This window comes from Muntiacus reevesi, chromosome 5 (genome assembly GCF_963930625.1).
Source record: "Muntiacus reevesi chromosome 5, mMunRee1.1, whole genome shotgun sequence".
Lineage (NCBI taxonomy): Eukaryota > Metazoa > Chordata > Mammalia > Artiodactyla > Cervidae > Muntiacus > Muntiacus reevesi.
The window spans coordinates 37,364,296-37,375,589 of NC_089253.1; the positions used below are offsets into that span (position 1 = coordinate 37,364,296).

The following is an 11,294-nucleotide window of genomic DNA, read 5'->3' on the forward strand; positions in this document are numbered from 1 at the left end:
TGTCTGTTGAACGAGTGAATGAAGATTGTGAAAAATAATGAATGAGAAACATCCAGAGAGCTGTATCTGGTGGAGAGCAAATAACCGGTCAACCACAGGGTGAAGATGGAGATTCACAAGGGCAGAAGATTCTCATAGTGGTGGGAGAGAGGGGCTCCTGTGAGAGAGGGTGTCTCGCATCACTGCTCCTACAACCAGCTCAGACCCTGAAACCCTGGCCAGGAAATACATGACTAGCCCACGGAAACTCCAAAGGACAGGTCAGCTTTTGTCTGAGTGTATCACACAAAATCCTATCAGTTATTGCCTCTTGTCCTCAGGTCACTCCTGGATCCCACCTTTCTGATTCTCTCAGTTATAGCCCCTGCCCCACTCTGTGCCCAGGGATGTGGGGTATCTTTTTTATTAGTTGCTTTCACGTCTTAAGACTGCAGCCAACCTCTCTCCACTGCTGGGTAGCTTCTCCATAAGGCGACCAGTTTTACCCATTTGCTCAGGACTGTCCCTGTTTTTAAACTGACATTTATCTGTACTGAGAACTTGCTTGTTCCCAGGTAGCCCTGGACAGTTGGTCATCTTAAAACGCTATCCAGGCTGGTGAAATCCTCCCTGATCCTGTTCACCACACTGCAGAGTCCTCTGACCATGCTCCCTGCCTCACAGGGCAGCGGGTGCAGCGCTCTCCCAGCTGCACAGACCTCTCTGGATCCTGTGAGGACCCAGGTCAGAGCCCTGGTCAGGGGGCCTGGAGATTATGAACCCATGGGCTGTTTGTGTATCTATGTGCTTGTGTGATTGTTTGTATGTGTGTTTGTATGTATCTTTGTGTGTTTTTCTGTCTCTGACTAGCTATGCTTGTTTACATGTATCTCTGTGTATGTTTATATGTGTCTGCTTGTGTGTTTACATGTGTCTGTGTGTCTGTCTGTGTCATTGTGGATGGTGTATTATGTTTGTGTGACTATGTGTCTGAGAATCCATTTGTGAGTGTCTGCCTGTGTTCATGTACAGTACTGGGAGCATCACTTGGACTGACCCTCAGAGGGAGAGGTTTACTGGTCCATGTGTACACGCCAGTCACCTGATTGGATCAATGGTACCCAGTTGAGCGCTCCCTGGTAGTAGGCTAGGTCCACCCCACCAAACATCACCACACTGCCCTTCACCCTGCATCTGTCAAGAGAAGAGAGGGGGATATCTTTGGAGGACAGTGACAACAGGACTGTCTGAGAGCTGTGCTTGTCTACCCATCAAGGCCTAATAAGGTCCCCATTTACAGATGCAGAAATCGAGTCTAGGAGCGATTGAGAACCACACTGAGGTCGGTTACTGGCTAGTGAGTGGCACAGAGGAGGTTAGAAGGTGAATCACTTGGCTGAGTTCCAACCACTATGTCTTCTGAAGAGGCCCTGGACCTCCTGCTATATGAGTACTCAGATTCCCTCACAGGATAGGGTGCTGAAATGTTTTTGCTTTCCCCTTGTCCAGCTTGTCAATTTTCAGGGAAATCAAGGCCTGGAAGTGCTAACGGTGTGGGTTCAGGTCTCCCAGAGTTGGCTCTGCTGGCCTGTGACCTCTATTGTCCAAAGGGCCCCACACTCAGAAGGGCCCTCCACCTCTGCTCTCCCTGTCTTGAAATGCCTAATATTTCTTGACAAGGGGTCCCACACTTTTGTTTTGTGTCCCACACTTTCATTTTTCACTGGCACCTGCAAATTTGATAGCTGGTCCTGGGCTCCCAGTGAAATGCTAATGAGGAAGGAAAGATATCCACCATCCTTCTCCTTCCTTACTTATCAAATTCATAAGCAAATCCTATTGCGTTTTCCTCTAACTTGTTTTCTGTAGCCTTCCGTTAGTCTTCCTCCTCACTCACCCCCCCTAGACCAAGTTACTGGTCTTGAGCCCAGGAGCATGGTTGTGTTCCAATAAAACATTATTTATAAAAACCAGTGGTGATGCCAGGTAGGGCCCTGGACCAGTTATCCTGGGTTAGATTATCTCTCAGGATACTTCTTTATCAAGTGTTCTATAATTTTCGTGCAACTGAAAGCATCTTACAGATAATTTGGAGAAACAGATTGTCCATCCCAGACTTACTTGCTCAAGTAGAAGGCGAAGACAGGCTCAGAAATGGCATCTTGGTTCTTCAGGTTGTCAAAGTTGGGGATGCCTCCAATGAAGATATGTTGGGTTAGTTCAAGACCAAGACTCCGTCAAAAGGTATACCCTCAAACCCATATTCTGCCACGCTTAGACCAAATGGCTGGTCAGTACTTACAAGGTCCCCAATCTGTGGGAGAGAAGAGTGTTCCCACTTACAGATATGTGAAGTGGGGCTAGGGCTGGACTGGGGTGCATTGCCATTAGATCCTCAGAGAAGAATTGAGGCTTGGCTGTGTCTTCGCTGGACCTCAAATGGTTAGACCAAGCTGGGAGGGGGATTTGGGTTCCATTTGTGAGAGACTTTGGATTTTAAAACATCTCCCCTCTGTAAAACACCACTTGGGTGAGTCAAATTGGCCTCATGGCTTCTGTACAGGTTGGGCAACCAAGAGTCAGGCCAGGTCCCATCGGTGCCCCCTTGTGGACAAAATGAGCCGAGAGCAAGGTAGCCTTCTCTTTGGCATCCCTGTGACCTAATGACAGGAATGGACTGCTTTCTCTGTAAGGGACTGTGGATTCTGCATCTGTCCAGGAAGACAGAAGCCGAGCCAAAAATACAATCTTGCTTGCAGGGATCTATGAAATTACTGCCTAGGAAATTCACTTTGGGGGATATGTGTGTAATTGTGTGAGTGTGTATGAGAGAGAAAGAGAGAGAGGGGGGAACTACTCAACTACTTTCGGGAGGCAGGCCATAGGCTTATTAGACTCTCAAGGGTCCTCTAGAGTAAGAAATCATTTATCAGGTCCCCTGACATCTCTGGCCTCCAGTTTCCCAGTTTGGATACCTGAAGCCCTTGACTGCCCCCAGGGTCCCTAGATCAGTTTTATCCTGTTCCCAAACACCCCACAGTAACTTCAGTCCTGAAAAACCGGCCCAGCTCCACTGCTTTCTACATGTGTGACCTCAGCAAGGCCCTTGCTGTCTGGACCTCAGCTTCCTCATATGTCTCATGAGCTAATCAGAGTAACTGCTATGTGGGGTTGTTGCAGAACTAAACCATTTATCACCTGAAAGTGCCTGCAACAGTCTGAGAATATAAAAGTGGGTGCTTTTTCCCCCTCTTCTCACTCCCAGCAAAATGAACCTTGAACTGCTCATGGGCAGAGAAGCTGCAAGTCCCCATCTCAAGCCACTCTATGGGTTAGCTAATCTGTGTGCTCGTGTGTCACCACGGGCACTGCCTCCCCAGGGACAGGCTCCTGTGGGTAAGATGGCCAATATCTATGGGAGTTAGGCTAGGAAGGGTCCTGCCAGAAGGTCCTGCATCTGTTTTGCAAGCAGTGGTCACCCCACAGCCAGTCCTGACTCAGCATTTGTTACACTGTTACTCAAACGGCGTCATGAGCAACAACTTCCTTCATCCTTCCAGAACCATATTCGATCCTGAAGGTCTTTCTGGTAGGCCAGAAGGTGGAAGACTTGAGATGTCTGAACCTAACACGTGTAGCTGCATACACAAGAGAGAAGTGTCATCAGTTGCCAAGGGTGGAAAACAGGGTGGCAGGGCAAGTTAAGGATGCTCCGTGTATGGGTTGTCTATACTCACAACAGGTTGGGCTGGTGCACAAGATGGATGGCATCCACAAGTCAGATGAGCCTGTGTCAAAGACAACATGGAATTCCTGAGAGGGTATTCCTATGGTGATGTTACCCACATATACTATCTACAGGGAAAAGGAGGGAGTAGGTTAGTGCAGAACTGGTTACCCTCTATTCCCACACTGATGCCTCCCTCTGGGTGTCACATATCTCTTGAGATCACTTTCTAACCACCGTGCAGCTCACAGCCTTTGATCACAGAGGTGCTTGCATTTGTTATATTTTTCATGTGCTACATAGTATGCAGGATAGTGACTCTATGACCAGGCGTTGAAGTGGTACCTCTTGCATTGGAAGCACAGAGGCATAACCACTGGACCTCCAGGACCACTGGACACCCAGGGAAATCCTGATGCCTTCATTTGAGAAGCTCTGTAGTCTCTTCAAATCCAACCTTAGTGCCCCCTTCTCCAGGAGGTCCTTCTTGATCAATCTCAACCACTCCCTCTAAACTCAGACCACATTCAATCAACACTACACAGGTGACTCTTTCATTTGACATGTATTTACTCTTTGCCTATCTCTCAGGCCAGCATGAGCATTCTTGAAGACAAAATAAGCTTTTTTTCTAATCTAAAAATAGTAACCACTGTGTTAGGTTCTTATGGCCTTACATGGAATACGGGTTCAGTAATTTTTACAGCTGTGGTTCTTGCTTCGGTGGAAACTGAATTCCTCTGCCTGGGGATTCACAATTGCTTTGTCGTTGGTTGGTTCTGCCTTTTGATCAGAGATGGTTCACTCTTCATCTGTAACTGACTGACTCACTTATTTCAGAAGGAACAATCTCCCTCAAACTAATGACATATCTTTGGCACAGAAATGGATGTTTACCTGCCACCTGGTAATTTCTGGGCCCAGTCACCAAGACCAAGAGTTGAAGATGAGAGTGACTTCTCCTCTGGGTGGGGTCCCTGTTTTCCACTGTTTCTGCCTACTGCAGGAACCCCAACCCCAACATCCCACCTGTCACCTCCAGATGAGCCCCGGTGCTGGGCTAGATCACCAGGGGGCGCTGTGGAGCACCATCCTACCAAAGTACTCACATCCTGGATGTTTCTCAGGGGGTGAGTAGTTACATTCGAGCCACGAGAAGAAATCTGGGACAGTCTAAAAGTACGTTCCTTCAGGAAATTGTTCAGCAAGCTTTTTTTTTTTTTTTTACTGAGGGTTTTTCGCGTGATCTTCACTTTCATTAGAGGTAGTCTTTCACCGATCATTTGGCAAAGAAAACAAAGAAGCTACAATTAGCTGTCAGTGTTAAGGTATAACTGACATTGTAATGGAACTGTGTATTTTCCAGTCATTTTTATGAGTCACCTTGTTATCAGAATTTTATACATGTACCATGGCAAAGACATAGGTTTGAATAAAGGTTCTGTTTTGTAATGGTGGGTAAGCCATATGACCATGTGGGGTCTGTCTCTCCCTCGGTAAAATGGTGGAATGTAATAATTCCTACCCTCCAAATAGAATATTTTGGGAATAAGTGAAGTGATGGATATAAGGTACCTGATAAATAGGAAGTCTCAACAATGACAGCCATTAGCATTGCTGTTGCATTCCCACTGTATCCTTCTCAAAGATGCTCAGGGATGGAGGTAGAAGGGGGATTATTATACAGTTTTTCCAGGGGAGGAATTTGAAATACAGGAAGTTTGTGAGTTGGCTGTGGTCACACTGCTTGTCAGATGTAAAACCGTGTATAAGTAGCTCTCCCAATCTTTCTCCATGTTGAAAGAGAAGAGAGGGTTGAAAGCAGAATCCAAGAGATAGGGAAAATATTAAGGACATTAAGAGGCTCAAGGGCAAAGAAGAGTTAAAATTGAAAAATTAAAAGTAAGGAAAAACAACAGAGTTATCTGCAGGCACAGAGACTTCCAAAGAGATGGAGAGATAAACGAGAGAGATACAGAGATGCAGACATAGATAAATACACACCGAAATAGAGAACAGAGAAGAGATCTAGAAAAAACTTAAGAAAAGTGCTATTCCACAGGACCATACCTACATCTGCATAGGCCTTGCACTGAACAATTGCAAGGAGTTCCATTTTTAATAGGCCACACGTCTGGGCCCCAAGAGTTGTGCAACCGTGCAGCTCTATGCCATGACCCTTGGAACCCACAGTCCCTGTAGCAAGGTACTTATCAATAAGTAAGAGTTGAACTTTAAGACTGTCAGGGAAATATTCCTTTCCTGTCTAACACTGATGGGTGGAAGAATAATCAGATGAAAAGCAACATCCCAGAAAGGAAGATGATGTGGCTTACAGTCCTCATACTTACGTGACTATGCACTCTGAGAGGGACACCAGCACCAGCAGCCCAAGCCACTTCATGCTTCTTTCCTGGATCCAAGTACGCAGGGAAAAATTGGTTCTTAGCATGTAGTGAAGACCAGAAGGGTCTAGTTATATATGCTCTGAATGACCTAATCATTCCCTAGGCCAATAATTGATTTGATAAAAATACAAACCTCTCAAAAATGTTTACCTCCATCAGTGTCCTTGGGGTGTAGACGTTGAAAACTTTCAGAATACAGAGAATTCTACTACAATCTCTTCCTTGAGGCTCACCTGGAAAACCAAAGTGAACGGCATGGACAACTAAAAGTATGGGAAACTTGCCAAATTGGAGAAAAACTGCTAAGAACATCTTAAAAACGAATATTAGGGACCATGCTAGACTTCCGTGATATTGTGTGGTCTTACAGTCACTTCATGAGATGCTCATTGCTGTCCTCATTGGAGAGTTGATTGCTAGGAGGAAAAGCAGTCAAATGGCAAAGTGAAGGTTTCAAGGGCAGCCCAGGGACATATGACTGGCTTTAGGTAGTGGGTCAGATGGTAGATATTAGGCACACCTATGATGCCAGCCTGCATCAAAGATTTAGGGTAGAGCAGTATTTCAATTGCATGGTTTCAGAATTGGAAGAAATGTCAAATGCATCCACAAGATATTTCATATCAGGCAATAAACCTACAAGGAAGACCTGTGTGCTGGGATCTGGATTAGATGCTTCAAAGTCAAAGTTGATCAAAACATAAGTGGTCTTTATCTTAGGCAAGCTAGCAGTCTAGTTCCCACAGACTCATGGCCCCAGGAGGCAAGAGAAATTATAGTAGGACTAGGTGGCCATGCTGGACCCTGGGCAGCACAGACCTGACCACTGGGAGCAGCCTTTCCTCCAATTCAACCATGGTGGAAAGCAGGCCAGTTGGCCATGTTTTCAAGAGAAGTCAGAAGTCTAGGTATTTATGTACAATCTACAGATTTTAATGTTAGCCACTATTCTTTTCTTCCAGAAAAAATTATAGTGAGAGTCAAATCTCCACCACAGTGTGCTGGATTCAGCCTTCAGTCTATGCCTGTTTTTATTTCTGGCCTAGAGTTGGGAGTGCAGTGGGGATGGAGAGGGATTTAATTCAAGTTGGTTGATGTTAAGTGACTGAATGCATACTAAACATGTTAGTTTCCTTTCTATTTATAAAGGAAGATCACCAGGAACATATAAACCAACTAATTTAATAATGTCCATTTGCTGAAGATAAATGGATACATTTCTTATATGATTCCCCAGTAGGTTCCATGCCTTAAAAAATTTTGTCTGCCAAACCAAACATACAAAAAAATAATTTTGAAGAATCTTTTCAATCAAAGAAGACAAAACCACTCAAATCTCCTGCTCAGCCTGAGATGAATAGGGCTAGCTGCAAACTGTTAGTGCAGCCAAAGTAAAGATGATAGTGTTTTATGACTCCTTCCAGGACTCTCAGGGTCCATTCCTGCATGAGATCTACCCAGGCCTGTCCCTTGGGTCCAACAACAGAAGCCTGGCCTGATCACCAGGTGTGTATAGATGGGGCACTGTGTCTTAATCCTCATTTTCGCATATTGTTTAATTTCAGTTTTGATGTTAAATTACAACAGGAGGAGTATGACAGCATCTAATAAATGACACACACTTATGCCCTTCAACTCAGCAGTTTTACTTTTATGGATCTATCAAAATGATACAATGGTGAAAATATAAAAAGCCATCTACACAAGCTATCTACTGCATGTTGTTTTTAAAAGCAGAATATCTGTAGACCAATTTATTCCTAAGTATTTTACTCTTTTCATTGCAATGGTGAATGGGTTTTTTGTTTAATTTGTTTCTGATTTTTCATTGTTGGTGTATAGGAATGTGAGGGATGTATTCATTTTACATCCTGCAACTTTACTATATTCATTGATTAGCTCTAGTAATTTTCTGGTGGTGTCTTTAGGGTTTTCTATGGAGAGGATCATGTCATCTGCAAAGAGTCAGAGTTTTACTTCTTTTCCAATATGGATTCCTTTTCTTTCTTTTTCTTCTCTGATTGCTGTGGCTAGGACTTCCAAAACTATGCTGAATAGTAGTGGTGATGTGAGCGCCCAAATATTTAGCAATAAATCTACCTAAAGAAACAAAAGACATATATACAAAACCATGAAACACTGATGAAAGAATTCAAAGATGACACAAATAAATGGAGAAACGTACCTTGTTCATGGACTTGAAGAATAACTATAGTGAAAATGAGTATGCTACCCAAAGCAATCTATAGATTCAACACAATCCCTATCAAACTACCAGTGGTATTTCCCACAGAACTAGAACAAATAATTTCACAATTTGTATGAAAACACAAAAAAATCCCAAGTAGCCAAAGCAATCTTGAAAAAGAAGAATGGAACTGGAGGAATCAACCTGCCTGACCTACTCTACAAAGTAGGCTCTACCACAAAGCTACAGTCATCAAGACTGTATGGTACTGGCACAAAGACAGAAATATAGATCAATGGAACAGAATAGAAAGCCCGGAGATAAATCCAATCACCTATAGACACCTTATCTTTGACAAAGGAGGCAAGAATATACAATGGAGAAAAGACAACAAGTGATGCTGGGAAAACTGGTCAGACACTTGGAAAAGAATGAAACTAGAACACTTTCTAACACCATCCACAAAAATAAACTCAAAATAGATTAAAGATCTAGATGTAAGATCAGAAACTGTAAAACTCCTAGAGGAAAGTATAGGCAAAACACTCTCTGACATAAATCACAGCAAGATCCTCTATAATCCACCTCCCAGAGTAATGGAAATAAAAACAAAGATAAACAAATGGGACCTAATTAAACTTAAAAGCTTTTGCACAATGAAGGAAACCATAAGCAAGAGGAAAAGACAGCCTTCAGAATGGGAGAAAATAATAGCAACTGAAACAACTAACAAAGAATTAACCTCCAAAATATACAAGCAGCTCATGCAGTTCAATATCAGAAAAATGAACAACCCAATCAAAAAGTGGGCAAAAGAACTAAACAGACACTTCTCCAAAGAGCACATCAGATGGCTAATAAACACAGGAAAAGATGCTCAACATAGCTCATTATCAGAGAAATGCAAATCAAAACCACAATGAGGTATCATCTCACTCCATTCAGAATGGCTGTCATCAAAAAGTCTACAAATAACAAATGCTGGAGAAGGTGTGGAGAAAAGGGAACCCTTGTACGCTGTTGGTGGTGCTGCCCCTATGGAGAACAGAGGGAAATTCCTTTAAAAAGTGGAAATAGAACTGCCATACAACCCAGCAATCCCACTGCTGGGCAGAAACCCCAAGGAAACCAGAATTGAAAGGGACACATGAACCTCAATGTTCACTGCAGCATTATTTACAATAACTAGGATACAGAAGCCACCTAGACTTCCATTAGCAGATAAACAGATAAGGAAGTTGTAATATATATACACAATGGAATATGACTCAGCTAAAAAAATAGAACGCATTTGAGTCAGTTCTAATGAGGTGGATGAAACTGGAGCCTATTATACAGAGTGAAGTAAGTCAGAAAGAGAAACATAAATACTATTTATTAACACATATATATGGAATTTAGAATGACGGTAATAACCATCCTACATGCAGGGCAGAAAAAGAGACACAGATGTAAAGAACAGACTTTTGGTTTCTGTGAGAGAAGGTGAGGGTGGGATTATTTGAGAGAATAGCATTGAAAAATGTGTATTACCATATGTAAAACAAATGACCAGTACAAGTCCAATGCATGAAGCAGGGCACCCAAAGCAGTGTTCTGGGACAATCCAGAGGGATAGGGTGGAGAGGAAGGAGGGATAGGGGGAGGGGGAACATGTGTTCCTGTGGCAGAATTATGTCGATGTATGGCATAAACCATCACAATATTATAAAGAAATTATCCTCAAATTAAAATAAGCAAAATAGTCCAAAAGAAAAAAAGCAAAATATCAACAAGATACCAGAAGTGATCATCCACAGGGGCATATGGAATAAGTCACAGGGCATCCCAATACCTGGGTATAATGTGGATGGAAGGAGGAGTGGAATGTGTGACTTCAGGGTGCACTATGCATTTAGTTTTAAAAAGAAGAAGGTCCAAAACAATTCTTATAGTTTGTTGCTTCTACATACACATCTATGTTTATTTTCATTTTTTAAAAATACAGGAATAATCCATAAACTACTGAAATATAATTTACACATGAGGGGCAGGGAAGTGAAATTTTTCTTGTTTTATACTTTGATTTGCAACCATGCGAATGTGTTGCAGAATCAAAAAATGGGTAACTACATGTGTCAAAATTGAGAACAAAGACTATAAGTCAAATTGTATCAAGTTGGTGACCAGTTGCACATAACAAAACTTTACTTAAGTGGCTTTAAAATTCAGAATTATGACTCTACATTCAGAGTGGAATATCTTCTAAGGACAAAGACAAACAAAAATACTGCCCATCCAAAACAAAAGCAAAAGAAACCCAAAAGCAGAAAAGGAAAGAAATATGAAACTTTATTCAACAACTTGTTGTTGCTGATATTGCTTCTGTTACTGTGACAGTATCGTATGTATTTTACAGGTAAAAGCAAGTCAGTAATTAAAGCTAATATTGTTCTGAAGTAAAATTTTCAATGGTTAGAGAAGACAGGTTCACATATAAAATAAAGAAGCTTAAGTAAAACCATGCTGTCTTAAATCTTGAACTGAAAGCATAAGCTTGTACAGCCAGCTATATTTCCCCCCCCCCCCGCCTTTTTTTTAAGGAAAATATGTGTTTTCTGACTCTGAGCACCAAAAAGCCTAGAAGCAATGACAACTTGATTTAACAGTGACTATCCTGAAGTCTAACACATAGCCTCTAAATACATTTCCCACCAGATGATCCATGGATTCTCAAAGACATTATTGATTTCAGGACTGGTAAAGAAATGCAGCAGATAATCTTGGGAATCTTGAAATACCAGAAAGTTGAGGGACTTCAAAGACCAGTGAGGACTGGACAGAAAGTTTAGGAATCCATTTGAAGAGGCCAAAATTGGGACAATTTTAGCATTGCATCCAATCCATTGATACAAATTAAATGTATGAATGTCAGAAATTCCAAATACTATGTTGTTGTTCAGTCACCTAGTCGTGTCTAACTCTTTGCAATCCCCATGGAATGCAGCATGCA

The 11,294-nt window shown here is 42.3% G+C and overlaps 1 pseudogene; it reads right to left on the reverse strand.

Annotated features, from left to right (window-relative positions):
• Positions 1-1,052: 1,052 nt before the first annotated feature.
• On the reverse strand, positions 1,053-6,110 carry LOC136169596 (pregnancy-associated glycoprotein 1-like; annotated as a pseudogene).
• Positions 6,111-11,294: the final 5,184 nt, after the last annotated feature.